The 18,348-nt window shown below is 42.7% G+C and overlaps 1 protein-coding gene across 7 annotated transcripts in view; it reads left to right on the top strand.

The window, feature by feature from the left end:
- The first annotated feature begins 3,098 nt into the window (after positions 1–3,098).
- Positions 3,099–18,348, top strand: part of PLPPR1 (phospholipid phosphatase related 1) — a 132,592-nt gene continuing 117,342 nt past the window's right edge. Inside the window, exons 1-2 of one of the 7 annotated variants that reach the window (XM_080573375.1) lie at positions 4,440–4,857; positions 13,183–13,308. The gene's annotated coding sequence lies outside the window, so the exon portion shown is untranslated. Of the gene's footprint in view, positions 3,239–3,483; positions 3,812–3,912; positions 3,935–4,172; positions 4,296–4,439; positions 4,858–13,182; positions 13,309–16,646; positions 16,670–18,348 lie in introns of those variants that run through there. The other 6 variants (XM_080573377.1, XM_080573373.1, XM_080573379.1 and 3 more) reach the window with 6 other exon arrangements.

The following is an 18,348-nucleotide window of genomic DNA, read 5'->3' on the forward strand; positions in this document are numbered from 1 at the left end:
ATTGTTGTCATCTTGCTCTGTGCAGAGATAGGTGGGTGCATGAATCAAATGTAGATGTTCTGGTCAATAGGAGAACAAAAAATGTCTGCCGAAAGTCTACCCTTTTGCATGCTGAAGAAAGTATTGGGGTAAATCTTTTAATAGATGTTACTAGTGAGGCCTTATGCTGAATTCTTATGCACTAACCTCTGAGGTCACTTAATTTGAAACTTTTTATTAATGGTGTGGAAAAAAGTCAGATGGGGTCAACAACAAGGTGTTTAAGGATGAGAGGGACAAAGCAGCAAGTGCTGGTTCTTCTTTTTGAGGAAATCCACTCATGAAATTAGCTGCAAGCAAATGCATGTTAAACATAGTGAATACTTTTGTTGTCATTACGATCTTCTTGCTACAAGACATGACAGAATAATGTATGAATATAGGACTTCAGTAGCATCTCTTTCATGATAGAGATATCAGAACATGAAGCTTCGTTGTGATGTTCCCCTGTGTGCAGAGCAAACTGCTTCCAACCTATACACTGCACTACGCAAGCTCTTAATGGCTGGTGGTAACACAAATTGTTCTGAATTTCTGGATTGGATCTAGCCAAACACTCATGCAAGCAAACAATTTTGAATGTGTGCTGCAACAGGCTTCAATGGAATTATTCACGCCTGGAGATGAGTCAGAGTATGAGATACCCTATTAGGATTTATTCTGGAAAGAGAAGAAACTGCTGCCAGGAGCTAATACCAGTAAAAAAACTGTTAAGGGAAGTACCTGAATTGGCTGTGGTGAATGTTGTTGCATTCATTCTTCCGTGAAGATTTACAGACTGCTGAATTATTGCAATCGATTCCTCCAAATCCAATACCAGATGAAGGAGCTGACAGATATCCATGCCCCCACTGAATTATCATTGATCTGAAACTAAAATTTGTTGCTTTTAGCAGTAAAAAATGAATCTTTCTTCTATAATATATATCCTTATCTCTTTTTTCTGCCTACTTTAGAGAGTAGCACATAGAGAGCAACACCTTGCCCACATGATTTCACTAGCAAACGTGGGCAGCTATTCTCCAAGCAAATTAGGCAGTCAGTTCTCACCGAATCTCATTGCATTTTGGGTACCAGCTATGCTTTCAGTCAAAACATAGATGTGCCTAAGAAGGTGATTAATGTCTATTTAAACTACCAGGTCGGTATGCTTTATCTGGGATATGCATATTTAATGAGAACTGCTGAATCGGGTATCTCTAAAAATCCTAGTCCAGATGTACAGTGCTAAAAGAAGATGCTGTGATTGTCCTAAATGCAACAGGTACTGTTGAAATGTTGCCTTTGTTTTTTGTTTGTTTTTTTGTTTGTTTGTTTGTTTGTTTGTTTGTTTGTTTGTTTTTCATGGTGTTGAGTCATGTTGCCTGAGATGCAGCATGCAGTTTTCTACAATTTTGTCATTCAGTAAGTGCCTCTGGTAAAAGATCATTATTGTTTGTGTTTCTCAGTTTGTTTTCACTTTTGTTTACTTGTTTTGTTTTCAAATGTTTCTCCTATTAATATGCTTTCTGGAACTGCTTGGCCGACTTTAGGCTAAAAATAGCCATTGTTGCTGCAGCTCCATTCAAGCCACACAACTCCCACACTAGGAAGGACAACCTCATGCCCTGCTGAGCTTCCCTGAAACGACAAGCAGGTCAGAAAGCCACACCACCAAAAAGCAGGAGAAAAATCCCACCTTTCTGCTCTTTTTCCACAGGGCTTGCTGATGGCACAAGGTGGGAAAACAGCAGAAAGGCATCTTATTTTTTTGGTTTCCCTCTGCCTCCTCCCACATCCAGCCAAGGTCCGTAAATGCCATTCCTTCATGGAGAGAAGTGAAAGAAAAGGTGAAACTGCAGTGATGTCAAACTGCGAATAGGAGAGTTTCATGTTTAGTTTCCAAGCGGTTGTTCTTCAGTTTAACTTAACTTTGATAAATCTGTTGGGTGTTGGTGTTTGGGTATGATCAGGTGAATGCTTCCCATGCAGTCACACTGCTTAAACAAGCAGGAACACCTCAACTGAGACATGTTCATCAGGCTGTGTCTGTGCTCCTGAACTCTTACAAGGGAAAAAGGCTCTAGATGCACAAATAAAGTTTTTCTCTGCATTGCAGCAGACAAAAAAATAACACTTCTCAACCCTGAGTGGGCAACTTTATACTGCTTGTCTCAGTCAATGTGTCTTCGTGCATGCAGGCCAGACACAGTGTGGGGCTTCTCATGATCTTGGGCAAGTCCCAGCCCTGTGACACTGTGTTCCCTCTCTGTGAGGTGAGGGGACAAAGAAGCATCCAGAACGGCTTCTGTAGATACCTTGGTAACTGAGAAATGAAGCTCCGTTTCTCCACAGATACAAATTTTATTTTCTTGATTTACTTTAGCTTGTGGATGCTTTTTTTTTTTTGCTTTTTTTTTTTTCCCCCAATTTTCTGTTAAACCATATTGGCAGGAGGACTTCACACACTTGTGGGAAGCCAGGACTCTGTGCTCATTTTCAGTAGAACAACTACTGGGTCGCCTCGTCTTTGCCCTGCCAGTTAGGAATTTGGCACACGTATGAGCGGTTGGGGTGGTAACATTCTCACATATTATAACACATCTGTGACTTGGAGTCAAATTGGAGTTTAACACGGAGAAGATGCGAGCCACTGTTTGTGTACTCACTGAGCCTCATTTGTGATAGTTTGCTGAGAAAAGGTTATTTTCGGTTCCAGTAGTTCAGACTGGCCCAGCAGCTCCAGCACGAGAGCAAGGCTGCTCAGGTGAGGGCAATGCACATTTTTTGAGTGTGACCTGTAAGGGTATGCAGCAGTGATGCTCGGCCATCCTGCCCGCTGCCTGGCACCTGCAGGTGAGTTGTGGGGGACGGAGGCACAACGCTGATGCCAGAGCCTGAATCGGGTCCTGGATCCCAGCCTCCTGCCATGGCCTTGTATTTTGGGGTCATGCTCTATGCCGTGCCTGCCACCTAACCCCAAGCACCTCTGGAGCTCAGGGACACACACAGTTACAGGTCACCCGGATCCCTGCCCCGTCTGTTTGCTTTGCTCCCTGTGCCCATCCTTCTTCTCCCCCCTTCTTTTTGAGGGGAGGGGGCAGTCCAGCCTGCGGTGATGTTGGATGAAGACGGTGGAGCTGTAAGCTCCCAGCAGCTGGGGCTAGGGGAGGAATAGCCGGGCCACATCCAGCCTCTGGCCACCAGTTGGAAACGGGAGGTAGGAATTTCCCCCCCTGCGATGGGGGGCGTTTTGTCCACCCTTCGCCCCTTCCCCACCCTCCTGCGACCCAGTGGGACCAGGAAACCCCAGGGGGACGAAAGGATCCGGCACAAAAGAGGTCTCCGAGACTCACGGCTGGGAAGGGGGGAGCTGGGGATTGGGGGGGGGGGGGGGGTCCACGCTCCCTGCCCTGCCCTCCGCCCGCCCCTCCGCAGCCAGCCCCTTTCCCCTCCCTCCTCCTCCCCGGCTCCGGAGCACGGGGAGGCAGAGAAGAGGCGGGCGATGGGGAAGGAGCTGCGCCGATTATCCTCTTGGCATCATTAAAATAAATAAATAAATAAACGGATAAATAAATAAATAAAGCAGGCCGGGAGGAGTGGTGCAAGAAAAAAAATAAATAAATATATATTTATAGGGAAGACATCCCCGTGTGTGTGTGTGTCCCCCCCCGCCCCTCTCCAGCAGCTCAGAGGAGGCAGGGGCGGACCACGATGCCCGGCTTGCGGGCGCTGCCCGCCCGCCCGCATGGACACCGCAGCCCGTAGCGGGGTTTCCGCACCGCACCGCGGGGTGAGCGGGGCCGGGGGGGCCGGGGGGTCGGCGGGGGGACCGGGGAGGACCGGGAGGGGCCGGGGGAGCCGCGTTTCGGCGGTGGGAGGCGGAAGGACGAGCACCCCTGCTGCTGTCTGCGAGGTGATGCGGGGTTCGGTGCGGGAGGTTGCGCGGTTTTTTGGTGGTTTTTATTATTATTATTATTATATTTTATTGTTATTTTTGTCCACCTGTGATTCCTTTACGTGCGCCGAAAGCAGCGGAGAGGTGGAGGAGCGGGGGGCGCCCGGAGAGCGTTAAAGGGGAGCGCCGCGGAGCCGGTGCTTGGTGGTCTCCACATGGCGAACGGAGGAGGAGGAGGGAGGAGAAGGAGGAGGAGGAGGAGGAGAAGGAGGAGGAAGAGGAGGAGGGGGTGTAACAGGCTCGGGGCCAGGAGCGTGCTCGCAGAAAGCGTCGTTGCGGACCGCGGGTGCTTTACGGAGAGGCGCGATTCCAGCAGCAGGTCTCCGGGCTTCCCCTTGCCCCTGCCCCGCTGCCGGTTCCCCACAGAAACCCTCCTGCCGGGAGGGGGGAGACCCACCACCCCGCATCCCCTCCCCTGCTGAGAGGGGAGGTTTCCCCGCATCCCCCCCCCCCCCCCCTCGCTGGCCACCACCTCGCCGGTCCCCGGCTGGGGTCCCCCGGGGGTCCCGCAGCCCCCCTGGCCCTGCTGCCCCCCTTGGGCACAACGTGAGGTTCACCCCCGGAGGAGGTCGGAGCCCCGCATCCCGTCCCCGGGGAGCCGTCGGGTTGTGAGCGCAGGCGGGCACCATGTCGCACCATGTCGCACCATGTCGCGCCATGTCGCCGCTGCTACGTCCCCCCGACTGCGCTCCACTCACCCCCAGAGCGACGGAGTTTGTGTGTTGGGTAGTTTGGGGGTAAAGCTGCGTTTTGCTGTGTTGAATTGGATGCGGGAAGATAGACTGCGGAGCTGAGATGTGAAAATGCCGCGGTGTTTGGGGAAACCTGGTCCCCAGTCGTTCTGCGTGTGTAGAAAACCTGAATGGTGCAAAAGGGAAAAGGTGCTGGGATTTGGGTCGGGTATCGTTTAAAGCTTGCAGGTGGTGAGGAGAGGTTTGATAGCTGGCGCATGAGGTTATACAATAGTTCTCGTGGTGCCTCTGGGTGAGTTTTTGAGAAATATATCGGTAAGTGTAGCAGCATAGCGTGCTCATTGCAGGGTTGCTGGGAGCGGGTGCGTGAAGACCCCGGGGGAAGAGCAGGGGCTTCAGGCTGCGTTGTCCCTGCTGGAAATGAGATGGGTACGGTGAGGAAAAGGAGGCATTCATGGCTCCGAGCTCAGAATTCTGCCTGTGTTTCTACCTGGGCACAAGGAAGGTTGCTTGGCTGCTTGTTTGTTTGTTTGTTTCAAGCGTTTTACGGTTTGTACAACGTGCTCTTGTGCTTGAACTGGGACAGATGTTCCCAGGGGAGTTACGCCAGGACAGGTTACCTCTAAGCCAAAGGCTGCTCTGTGTGGCTGCCCTCAGCCGCTGAACTTAAAGGTTCAGTTTAGTCTGAGGACATTCCTGTGGAGCTCCCTCCTTTTTTTAAAGTCACCTCATTTCTTTCATGTGCAATATTTTTGGCTATTTCTAAAAATAGAAAAGAGTGAGCTCTGAAAGCCTGCACATTTTCTGCATTTATCCGTAGATAAGTTCGAAGGTACTGTACAGGACAAGAACCTGATTAGGAGACTTGACCCTGGAAGAAAAGGACAAAATTTACATCCGCTGGGGAGTACTGGGAGCCATGACAACAAATTCCTACTACCTCCCTTTATTTACTTGTATTCCTTCCTCTCCTTTTCAGCTTTCATGGCATATTTCGGTAGTAGGCTATGCCCATTCTGGGTGGAAAAATGGTGATGATGAAAAACCTGCTAAACCACATTTTTTTAAATCAGAATGATAATCAGTGCTGTTTCTCCTTTGGTGGTGGATGTGAGCTTGTTTCAGAATGTGCTGACTTAACTGGGCAAAATTGTGCCTGTTGTTATTGTGTGCGTTGAAACAGGTTAAAAACACCAAAGACCATACTTTTTCTTTCTGCTTGGTGAGACAGCAGAGGAGAGAAAGAACTGGTGGGGAGCTGTACCAGTAATTCTTTATGCATGCAACAACCTCTGCTCAGTTACAGAACATTTTGGTGGGTCTCTTGTAGTAATTGGATATATTTTCACTGAATTGACAAAGTTCAGCAGCAGAAGAAGGAGATTTTTGGATTTTCAGTTGTATCCTACCTGCCAGTTTTGTTTTGTTCTTTTAATATTTTATCTGCATTTTCTCTGACAGCTTTGATAATCATGTAAATTTTTTCATTTCTTTGCTTACTCTTCCTCATTGTTCAATGGTAGGAATCTAGATACACTTTGTTGCTTTGAAGGATTTTTTTTTTTTAATTTAAAAACGTTTCTGTAATTGTTATTTCATCAGATAGCAAGTTGAACTGATTAGCCCACTTCATAGTGCTCTAATTTTCCTCTTAATACTCTCTGCAGCCACTGCTCTGCAGATAATACAACACCATGGAAGAAGTGTGTTTGTCCAATTCTGTTCAACTGGATCTATCCTGAATATCATTTTGATTGAGATTTCATCATGGGATTGTCACTTAATCGTAAAACTGGGCCTTCAAGGTGTTTAAGCTGATCTAATGAAAAACAGCTACATATCATTAAGGCACAAAAGTGTGTTGTTTGTTGTTTTTTTTTTTCTTAGTTTTGTGGGTTTTTTTGTTTGTTTTGTTTTTTAATTAATCCACTAATTCTTGCCTACAGAAAATACTCCAACAACAACTTGTACTGGTTGAATTGATACCAAAAGACTAACTTTTTGAAGTTGGTGACTCATCCATAAAGGATCTGAAATTCCTGATGAAATCTTAGCTAAATAGATGTAGGTATATCAGCTAAAGTCCAGATATAGTTTAACCCTCATCGCAGTCTACAACTTCCTTGCGAGGAGGAGTGGAGAGTCAGGTGACCTATTCTCCATTATCACCAGTGATAGGACCCGTGGGAACGGTGTTAAGCTGAGGCAGGGGAAGTTTAGGCTGGACATCAGGAAGAGGTTCTTCACCGAGAGGGTGGTCGCACACTGGAACAGGCTCCCCAGTGAAGCAGTCACTGCACCAAGCCTGTCTGAATTTAAGAAGTGTTTGGACTGTGCACTTAGTCACATGGTCTGAACTTTTGGGCAGACCTGTGCGGTGCCAGGAGTTCGACTTGATGATCCTTATGGGTCCCTTCCAACTCGGGATATTCTATGATTCTATGAACTTTTAAAAAGGCGTATAAAATGTACAACACTTCCAAAGGCTTATATTGCTCTTTCTGTGGGAAAACAAAGAAATAGTTTTTTTCATCTTCTTAACATCTCCCAAAAGATATACTTTTGAGACCATTTTTCCCCTTCATTGATGAAACTGAAGGTCGAACAAAGGTGGTTCCAATGACAGAAGTCCTTGTTGGCCTCTCTCTTCTCTTCTTCTGGTTTCTGCCAAAGAAATCTGTGATACATGGTCAGTTCTGTATAAGTTTTCACACAAGCTTAATGAAATCGACTGTGTGATCTGAGTGACTGAAATCACATGGTTGTTCCATAGGAAGTGAAAACACCCTTACTTACTATAGCATAAATCACAGATTCATAGAATGGCTTGGGTTGGAGAGAACAGTTTTAAAGATTGTCTTATGCAGTTGCCCCAAGCAGGGACATCTTTTGCTAGGTCAGGTTGCACAAAGCCCTGTCCAACCTGACTTTGAACCCTTCAGCAATTGCCCAGCTTTATATCCAATCAAGATCAACCTTGTTTCAATTTAAAACCCTGGCCTCTTGTTCTGCCACTACAAGCCATGGTAAAAAGTCTTTATGTTGAAGCCTTTTCTTGTTTTCAGTCCTTTGCTTGTTTATAGCTATTATTTTCTGGGTGAAAATCCCATTTGAATTAATCAGATTCAGATTTGCTTTGTTAACTTCACTGGCAGCCTAGAGCTTATTCTCCAAAAGTTGCCACATAGTGTCTGTTGTGGGTCTTAATGAGGTTCTGTGAAGCTCTCTGCTTTGAATTTTTAAGCTTTGGAGGAAATCCAGTATTTTCTGATACCCCCTCTTGATGTCAGACTGAGTTCTGCAGATTTAGCCTGGTACTATTCATGGGTCATGATTTCTTGGGATGCTGAGTGAATTAAAAAAATAAAAAAAATAAAAATTAGCTGGTCACAGATAGAAAAGACTGTGTGCAAACATCGCATCTGAAAACCCAGTTCTCCTCTGGGGAACACCTAAAGCTTTTGGTGTTTTTAATAGGTAGATACTTGGATGGGGCATAAATATAAACTGAAAGACCAACATGTTTATTGCTACTGCTGTGTGAAATTGGTGTTGCAACTAGCTTATGTTTCCCTTACTCATACCTATTTAGGCACCGTTTGCTATTTTTTGCATATCCAGGGTGAAAACTTGCTCTTCAGTGGTGTTTTTCAGAAATGCTTGCATGGCAGCAGCTGAGATAGCAGTCTGAGTGGCACTGTTGTTGCTATGCATGCACTGATTCTGAAGATCCCATGCTTTTGTTTAAGTCACGTTATCACTAGTGCCTACTCGATGACATAAACTAGGGATGAAAAACAGAGTTGACAATCAGTAGGTACTCTGAGCAATCATTTGTTTGTTAGATTGGATGTCAGCATTCACCCATTCCTCCTTTTTTTGGGATACCTGTTCTTTTGGCAGTCTGTACCCTACCTATGCATTTCCAAAATAGAGCTAAACACCCTTCCTGTGCTGTTAGCAGTCAGAGCTCTTTAGAATCACTGCCTGGATCTCTCCCTGGCCCTCTCATGTTAAGTCCTGAATGAAGAATGTAAATTTAGGCTTCTCAGCTTGTCTTTCCCTTGATTACCTGAAATACTCATGGGCAATTCCATTGCTGTGGGGAATGGAGGGTAGCCTCATGCATATGGTAATCTTTGTTGTGCTACATGATTTTTTTCCTAAATATCATAGTCTGTCCATCCTCTTGAAATACAGAGTAACTTCCCTTCCCTAGGTGGGTGCCCATGCTTTTATTAGCAAAGTGTAGAGCTTTGCTAGTGCCAGGTGCAAGCCATCCCGTTACGATGTCTGGTTTGTCTTGGGCAGCTGCCATCTTTCTAATTATATTGAAAATCATACACGAGTGTATGAGGATATAATTAGTTGGAGAGGGGTAGCCACAGGCAGCAGAGTGGGAACAGAATGGGCTTACATGTATAAGATAGTATTTTGATCCATTTTTCTGAAAGCTTCACGCTGAATTATCCTCATATCTTAACCACAACTAGAATCAGCTCCAAGGCAGATCCATGTGCACAGATGTGCTAATCATTGATTTAGCATGTCCTCTAGGGATCTAAGGACCTGGAAGGATGTAAAGGTATGCTGCTTGTTGCCAACAGGATTGTATCTGCAAGATCTTGGTTTAAAGTCACCCATGAATTTGGCCATTCTTTGTATTTGGAGTAAGGTTTCTTCTTTTCTTTTTTAAATGGTGTCACTTTTATTCATGACAAGATAGGGTGGTTGTATTACCACATCTCTTCAATCCCTTTAATCTAGTTGTTTAAATAGCCTTTAAGATGTACCTTTCCTCTGATTTTTGTTTTCTCTTTGTTACACTCTCCTAAGTGAAGGGCTGATTCTTTGCTCAAAAAAGTGGAATAACAACATTTAAAGTGAATGTCTCTTATTGATGATAAAGAGTTTGCTGAATTCACAGGGTAAAAATGGCAAATATCCATGAGACACTGACTGTCAAGCCAAGTCCACTATTTCAGTTTCAAGACGCACACTGATTTTAAAACTGGAGTTGAGCTCTGCACAATTGCAAAATTGAACCTCATTCCTAATCTTCTCTGAGGACGGATTTTGTACAAGTCTCAATAAACGTATCTGAATCTCATGCCTGATGTCCTCCACATACAGATTCATCCAAGTTAACTTCAGTACCTGCTTGGAGTTTGTCGGAGCTAATGGGTTTCTAGAGAAGCTTGGGGTCTCACCCCCTTGGAGTAGCTGCCTCTTCAGTAACTCAAATGGGAGCATGAGATTTCAATGTGCATTTTCATAAATGTTTCCCATGCCTTTTTTTTTTCTGTTTTGCTGAGGCACCAGTGAGTTCAGAATCCTGCTTCACAACCCATCAGTTTAAATCAATCAAAAGAAGAGGAGGAGGAAAAAATCCAACTTTGATGGAAACACACATACTGCAAAAGGCAGTTGTATCACATTTATATTCTGCTGCATGCTTCTATCACCCACGCTTGTAAAATACTTACTGGAAACAAGATGAAGTACATTTAATTTCCCCACATATAATAATTTATTGTATTTGCTGAGTAATTACTGGTGCCTTTCATACAGTAACTTATTTTTCTACTTCTTCCATTCATTGTGCATGGGAGGGTTAACAACTCATGAACTGAAAAGCAAGTCAGTTTGTATTAGCTATTTGTTTTTAAATTGACTGAGACACACGGCTAGAAACTTGAAAAATATATTTTGCAAAACACAGCTGGGATTTCTGGAGAATCCCATGAGAACAATTTAAAGGAGAAAGGAAAAGTGCTGGAAGAATGAAAAGTCATCATAAAACTGTGTCTTTTCTTCCCTGTAGCACCTAAATCACATTCCTTTGTGCTAGAAGCTTGCTTTCAATACCAATGAAACATTCAGTAACCTGTGAGAATAATGCAGTTCTGATGGCAATACTGTATGTGGGTAAATCAAGTCAGAAGAACTGTTTACACAGCCTCATGCAGGAATCTCGCCCTCTCACAGAGCAGACCTTCTGTACATACTCAATTTCTTATATGCTAAAAATCTTTCCAACTTGTCAAACTGGCCTTAGCTGTGCTGAGAAGTCACCATGCCAGCTTCAGCAAGCAGACCTGAGGGCAGGCAAAGGAGGACAGCCTACAAAGTGCAGGGGTGTGATACTATTGCCCTAACAGAATGGAACGTGACCCCTAATACCATTTGTGTCTTTGTAAGGACCATGTTTGCTAGCAGCTCTGAGCCCTACTGTGCTCCTCATGAAGAGGTGGGGAGGTGTCTTACCAGCATCAATGGTGGAGGGAAAATAGATGTGTGGGTCAAGCAGGAGTGTTTACACATCTTCTTAAGTGTGACTTAGAGATACATCAGGTAGCTCAAAACCTTTAATAGGCTGCAGAACTGTTGGCTGTAACCTACAAAGCGGAAAGTGGAACAGATTTTAAGGAATTGGGTGTGAAAACCTGTCTGATGGTGGATCACCATTGCAAGTGGGGTATTTTGAGATTTGAGCTGTTAATAGCAAGGGATTCACCCTGTGAACTATATGGTGATAGCTGGTATGTTTCTCAACAGCAGGACAAGGTCAGTCAGAAGACACCAGTCTCCAGTGGTATGTTTCTAATACTAGGCTGAGTCAAGGGAACTTCAGGTCTCCCTTGTGCAAATGTAAGCCAGAAACCTACAGAGGTTTCACATCCTTGCATCACTTAAGCAAATTAATCTGTTATCTTGAGAATACAGAGAATGTTATTTGGAAAGACATGAGATGATATACCACAATTTGTCAGTCATGAAAACCATTAGGAGCAGGTAATGTCTTTCAGCAAATAAAACACCAGTAAAATTAAATACCACTCAAGAAATACCCAGATTCCTGAAACTTTTGTTGAGACGGGCACAGAACAGAGGTCACCCTTTCGTAGCAGCCTGTGGTATTGGGAAAACTAGAGGCAGGCCATGGGGTTGTGCACTGCAACAACATTGCTACGATGAGACTGACAAAACCACAAGAAAATCATTGGTATATCATCATTTCAGGCACCACTGCAGCAGTGAACAGAGAGAGGCCATTGTTTATGTGGGGGTGCCAAATACATTTGCTTCTGCTCTTGTGCAAGCCAGTGACCCACGAATCTGAGAAACAACTTGGAAATATTCAAGTAACTGATACTAGATAAGGACAGGGACAACTGAAAGGAAAGGCAATGAGAGGTTTAGTGCAACTCAGCTTGAACTTTCCATGGAAACTGTAATGACAATGCAGAGATAGCATAATGCCACATCAACCTGTCATGCCACCCCCTCCTAGGGGATATGCAGTTCATGTAAGCACAACAACACCTGGCCAACCACCCATGGGCTGTCACTAAGTTCTGCTCGCCTAGAGAGTATTGGAGCTGGACTGCATGCAGCTTGCATCAGCTAACAGCTTATTATGCAAGGTAGTTGCAGAATATAATTCGCAGGTGTTTGCAGGAAAACTACTGTCTTTGCTACAAGAAAAGATCTTCCAAGAGAAGCTGTTCAAAGACTACGTGCCAATCATTCACTTGTATGATTTGTAAAAAAGTAGAGGAAATTGTGACTAGAACTGGCAGGTTTATGACTTTCCTTCTCTTATGCAGGCAGTTTCCATAGCAAAATAAAATTCTGGAACACAGAATTCTGCCAAAAATTACTCGCAACTGAAAAGTTTTGACCCAAAACAGTGAGAAGAAATACAATGCACAGGAAAAAAAATCTAACTTTTTTGGAGGTTTTGTTTTCTTTTTACTTTAATTTGCAAACATAAAATGAACAATCATTTTGAGTTGCAATAGTGTTGGGTTTGGGTTGATTGGTTGGTTTGGTTTTTGTTTATTTTTGGTTTTTTTGTGTGTGTTTTTATTTCTTTGTTTGTTTCCTCCACAATTCTGCTTGTGTATGTATTTTTTTTCATCAAGTGGACTTTTACAGAGATTTTCTTTGGTTTGTGGATGTATGGTGGACATAAGAAGTAAAGTAGGGGAGCAGGGAACCATGGAGGAAATTGTTTAGGGGTGACTGAAAACAAACTGTTTCTTTTTTTTTGTTGATAACGTGAAGAAAATGTGGTGTAATTTTAGATAGAATGAAATATTTTGTTTTCTTTGTGCTATATCTTTATGGTATGTAGTTTCTTTAAAAAAAAAAAAAAAAGGTGATTTCAATTTTGAAACCAAATGGTGGAGTTATTGACTAAAAGTATGTCCTCAAGCCCCAACACTGAGCTGACTTTCAGCTTGCCTGTTCTTTTCTTCAGATTTATCAGTTCTCTTAAAAGAAATGAGCGCAAGCAGCTGGTGTTCAACAGAGTAGCAGTTGTATAAATACGATTGATTGCATTTAATATTACTTCTGTTCCTTGCAAGTGACTGTGGTTGTCCATAGAGAAAAGGGAACACCAAAGACAGATTTTTCCGGCTACAGTGTAACAGCTCTTCATCTAAAAGTTTGTGATGCTCTTTTTTTTTTTTTTTTTTCCTAACCTGTAATGGTCTTATTGCCTAGGAGTAACATCAGACCTTGTTTCCTTTCACCATGAGTCATCAATAAGCAATTTGTGTGAAGAAATATTAACGTTGGGATAAACAAAGAATAGCAGAAAGAGGTCCTACATGGAACTCCAAAAAATGAGTAAATATCATCGACCTTTCTTTGCTCCTGTTGGCTTTGTTCACTAAATATGAAGATATAGGTCAAGTAAATGAACTTGCTGACATTTTTTCAATACCCATAGATCTGCACTTCCTCTTCTGACAGTCAGTATTTTCCAGTCTATAAAGCTCTGCAATTAGTCTGCAGTCGTTTATCCAATCTAATGCTCATGTCTTTGGAATCAACACCACAAGGGTGCTCAAAGGAAAAACAAAGCTCTTACAGATCAACTAATCCATTTCAAGAACAAGTTCACCCTGAAGTGACTTTCAGCCCAGTAGCCCCATAAGTATTCTGTCTGCACTCAGAAAAATCATAATTATTGTCAAACAATGAATGTTGTTTGAAAGTAATTAACGTTAATTGTGTTAACTAATATTTGATATAAACTGTTTTCTGTCTCAGGTTAGACAAAGTTAACTTAGAGGTGGATGTTAGTACATTTCCTGGTAGTCTGGAGTCAGGACAAAAGGTGGTGTATGCTGTTCCTTCAACACATGACTTTGAAATTTGTATTACTCATCTGTGCCACCATCAAGGCATAGATTATCGTTAGTTTAACTTAAACTGCTGAGCTGTGCTGTGTGAGATTCCTGCTTGAAAGTTCTTGTGCCAAGTGAGGGAATTGTATGTTGCTGCACTCCTGGCAGGTTATGAAGATGTTTGTCTGTAATGTCAGTGCCCTCAGTGACAGACGTTTTCAACTGTGGGCTGCAGTTCAGCATTATCAGGAAGGAAATTTTTGACTAAATTTGCATTTTTTTTTAAAGTATTTTCAGAAGTAATTTTTCATAGCTACTTAACTAATGATTTAGGATTTTTTTTTTTTCTGCAAGCCTTCATTTGATTACCATAATTTACGCTGGTTAGCATACAACTCTGTCTTCCCTCGATCATGTCTTCCTGGGAAACAAATATTTTTGTAATACTTTCTTACATTATCAATGTTGCTGTCCTTTTATAATAAGTCGTTTATCTTCAGAGGTATTCCTCCCCCTGCTTCATTTATACAGTTGTGACTGCTATTGCTGTTGTCAGTGACTTGGTTGGATGGATGCATCTCACAGCCCTTAAAGATGATTTAATCTGGTCCTAAGTAATCATGGAGTTCTTAGCTGAACTGAGTGAAATGACTTCACATAGAGTTCAAAAAAAGTTAATGTTTGGCTGCTTTATTGCTTTTACTGGGCAGGAAAATATACTTTTAAGTGTGAGCAACATAAATTCCAAAGACAAGATGACTTTGAAAACTGTAATCATAATAAACAAAACAAAAAAACGGTTCATTGAGTAGAGGCAACTTTTCGTTATTCTTTTGATATTTACTTGTCTGGCTCCGAAATTCTCGTTCAGAACACAGTAGTTCCTGATTCCAGGAAGTTTGCCCTGGTTTAGGGGACTAGGTCTCTTGCTGAATTTTACCATGGAGTGCATGCAAATCATGCTAGCTACTTGCAATGATGTGAGGTAGAATGACTTTTAAAAGTCCTACTATACAAACGAGAGCAACTATCTTAAAACTCCCATTCCTCTTACTTGTTGTTTGAGATAGGTATAGGTAGCCATAGCAAAATACTAAGTATTTCTGCTTGTACAGTTTCATTTAGTTGTGTGATCTTCAGCAGAAAGCAGTCGATGTAGGTAATAAACAAAAGGGAAGAGGGGAAAGCATTTATCATTAAGCATTCAACAGGGGAAACAGACAGGAACAAAATCTACAGTGTTTTGTGAAGGAGAGGTGAGTCAGGCAGTAAATGGTTTGCTAATGAGAGCAGAGAGAGCACAATGCAAGTCTAGAGTACAACTCATATCAAACCACAGGACAGAAAAGCATATTTTGAGATTTTGCACTCTGCCTTGGTGGAGGTGTTTTCAACACTGAAGTGTGTTTTCATTGGCACTGATTGGCTCCATGGTCAGAGAGAAAGAGGGGTGATGTGAGGTCAGGTTACCCGCATCGTCCTAGACCTTAGGCCAGGCCATTTCCTTTACTTGGTGCTTTGTGCCTTGCCAGCTCCTCCATCCTCCCTGCCCTCCAACAAAACAAAACAAAACAAAACAAACAAACAAAAAAAAAAACACCACCAACAACAAAAAACTTTGTCTCCTCTGTGTGTGACCTTGCCCTTAAACCAGATGTGTGTGTCCATCTCAGGACACAGTGATGTTCATCTCCCTCATCTTCCTCAACAATATTTAACATACCCTTTGTTTACAAAGTGTCATTCCATACCTGCAAGCTTCTTCTGCTTTCTGTGACTGGTTTGCTGTGACTGTCCAAGCCACACAACTGTTCTGGGTTTTGTTTATGTATGTGTATTCAACAGCAAAGCCTTCGACAGCCTGACTGTCAGGAGTCAGGTCCTTTTCAGGTTGGTCCCCAGCTTGGCTTCCAGAGGAACATGGTGTTCTCTGACCTTGCTTGCACATCCAGTTGGCCTTCCTTCCTTTACTGGTCTTCTCAATCCTCATTTATTTTTGTGTCTTATAGCTTTGATTTGGTCTTCATATGATGATGACAGCAGGAGGAAACTGATGTTTCCTCAGTAACTGCATTATGTCAGAAGTATAAACTGGGATTACATGTAAGAATTGGTTAAGGCATTCTTGGTAATAATTGCAATGCTGCATGTGTTTTAAGTCTGAACAGATCTGAACAGCCTTAGTGAGAGACTCCAAGTTTCAGTCAAATCATCAGTGATTCAAGATTGATACTTTTAAAAATGATTTGCTTTTAAGCCTTCAAACAATTCTGCTGCTGGAAGGTTTTGCTGATGAATTGTGGAGTGCAGGAGGTAATTGAAATACTTCAGTTCAGGTGAGTGACAGATGGGAATTAGAAACTAATTTTCAGAACTTCTCTCTCCCTCTGCCTTAATGTAGCAGAAAGAGTTCATGCCCTGTTTATCAGTTTGCTGTAAACAGTAGCTGAACAGTCAAGCAGTGACAGCTTGCAAAGAAATGCTGGGGTGCTGGGAGGGTGTAGCTGTTATCTTGAAAGTCACACAAAAATTCACGTGATGTGTGTGCACAACGCACACAAAAATTCACGTGATGTGTGTGCACAACGCATCCGTATATGACAAATGTGAGTTACTGTAGATACAGCTGGACTGACTTTCAGTGAGAGAAAGGGCAGAAGGCAGCTGATAAATAAAAGTAGGGTGGAGAAAGAAGGCAATGAAGTGGTATAAGTGGTAGTGGTTCTGTGAGCATCAGGAGTTGTTGAAGAGTGTTGTAGGAATGAGGCTTTGTCGCTGTTTCATTCCCATTTTCTGTATATCTTTCAGGCTGATGAGAAGATGGGGTCCCCACAGCTGGTTCAGGGGTCTGTGCTCACGTATATGTTAATACAAACCTTCACTTCTCCAGACCAGTCCTATACTGCAGAGCTCCTGTTCTTATTAGTGTGTCAACAGCCATCTTAGCTCTCCTCTTCTCTACTTTTGCCCTTGGAATATGCATGTGGTTTGACACCCTGTGCAAATAGGAAGGGAGTTTCAGTTTCATTTGCTGATCTTTTAATCACTTTATTGCATGTTTGTCTTAGGTGCATCCTCTGAAAAGGTAACTAAGCTGGGCAAGTACCTCCAAGAAAACATTCATTTCCCCTTTCTTTCCATCTGTACATGAAGTTAAAGTTTACAATATTGATCCTTTGATGATAGCTGAGCCTGTTGCAGCCAGCAGAGTTATACAAATTTATAGATGGCCTGTGCCTTGTGAAAGTGTAATACAACCATGGTCAGGCAGCCTAGCCCTATGCACTATACAGCATTGGGTGAAATCAAGTCAAATAGAATACTCCTTGAGTTTTGCTTTCATTTCCAGCTTGCTCAAGTTAGGTAGTAAGTAATGCAGGTGTTCAATCTTCTTCTAATTGCAGTATTAATTTAAAGTTTTTCATTTTTTAGACATCTTCATTCTGCTGACGAAGTCTCAGCTCTCATCTTGGTCATTCTTACAGCTCTAAAATGAAACACAACCAAAAATAAATTGCAAACTGAAAACTGTGGGTGACCATGTTTCAAGATATGTGCTGGACTTTTTGATGTCAACTCTTTCATGTTCTAGAGAAGTTATGCTGCCAGAGATTTCTCATAACACCTTTCCCCCTGCTGTTGAAGTGTTTTTGATGGAATTTGACAAATCTTTGATTGTCTTGAATTTAATGGCACAGCTTTTACAGATTCAATGGGATCAAGTTTTGATTCAGTGTTTGCTGGTGAAAAAGAACGTAAGTTAAATCTTGCTTAGCATAAAAAAAAAAAAAAAGATAAATAAATAAATCAGATATCTCACCTGGATTTCACATGCTTTCCAAGAGACAGCATAGTTCTTGTATTTGTTTATAAGCATTTATGCTGTACACACTGATGTAGAATAAACACCAATTTATTAACGTATTTCTTTTCCAGCCAAACGTGTTTAGCTCTATAAACTCAGCCCTCAGCATGTGCTCATCTTTTTTTTTTTTTTCTTTTTTTTTTCCTGCCACCTTCTATTCTGTTTTGCTGCCTTTGTGTATTGGTCTCACAACCTAGCTGGAAGACAATCAAATCAAATTAGCCCCTCTGACAACAAAAAGACCCCAGGGCTTGCTCAAATGTTTAGTCTGCTATCGAAGAACTCCTAACACTGACATACTTCTTCAGGAAGTTACACATCGTGGTGATTTGGCCAGAAAGGAAAATGAGTAGGTATAAAATAGCTTGGCAGAGGTGGAAGGGATGGATGCCCTGATGCATTTAGGTCACGAGTCATGCATTTAGGTCATCTGTCTGTCCAGGGACTAGGAAGAAGCGGTGTGTAGGTTTGTTACCTTGCAGTCTGCTACTACCCGCTGAACACCTGGAGGCTGCCACTGCCAGGCAGGGTGTTGAGCATGATATGTGACTGCTCTGATTCCTTCATACCAGCACCAGTATCTGTGGTTGTAAGCACAGCTTATCCACTGCTGAGTAAATACAGATCAGCTACTACAATTTCCAATAACTCCCTGCCTAATAAGCGTCATCC

This window comes from Anser brachyrhynchus (genome assembly GCF_964034855.1).
Source record: "Anser brachyrhynchus genome assembly, chromosome: Z".
Lineage (NCBI taxonomy): Eukaryota > Metazoa > Chordata > Aves > Anseriformes > Anatidae > Anser > Anser brachyrhynchus.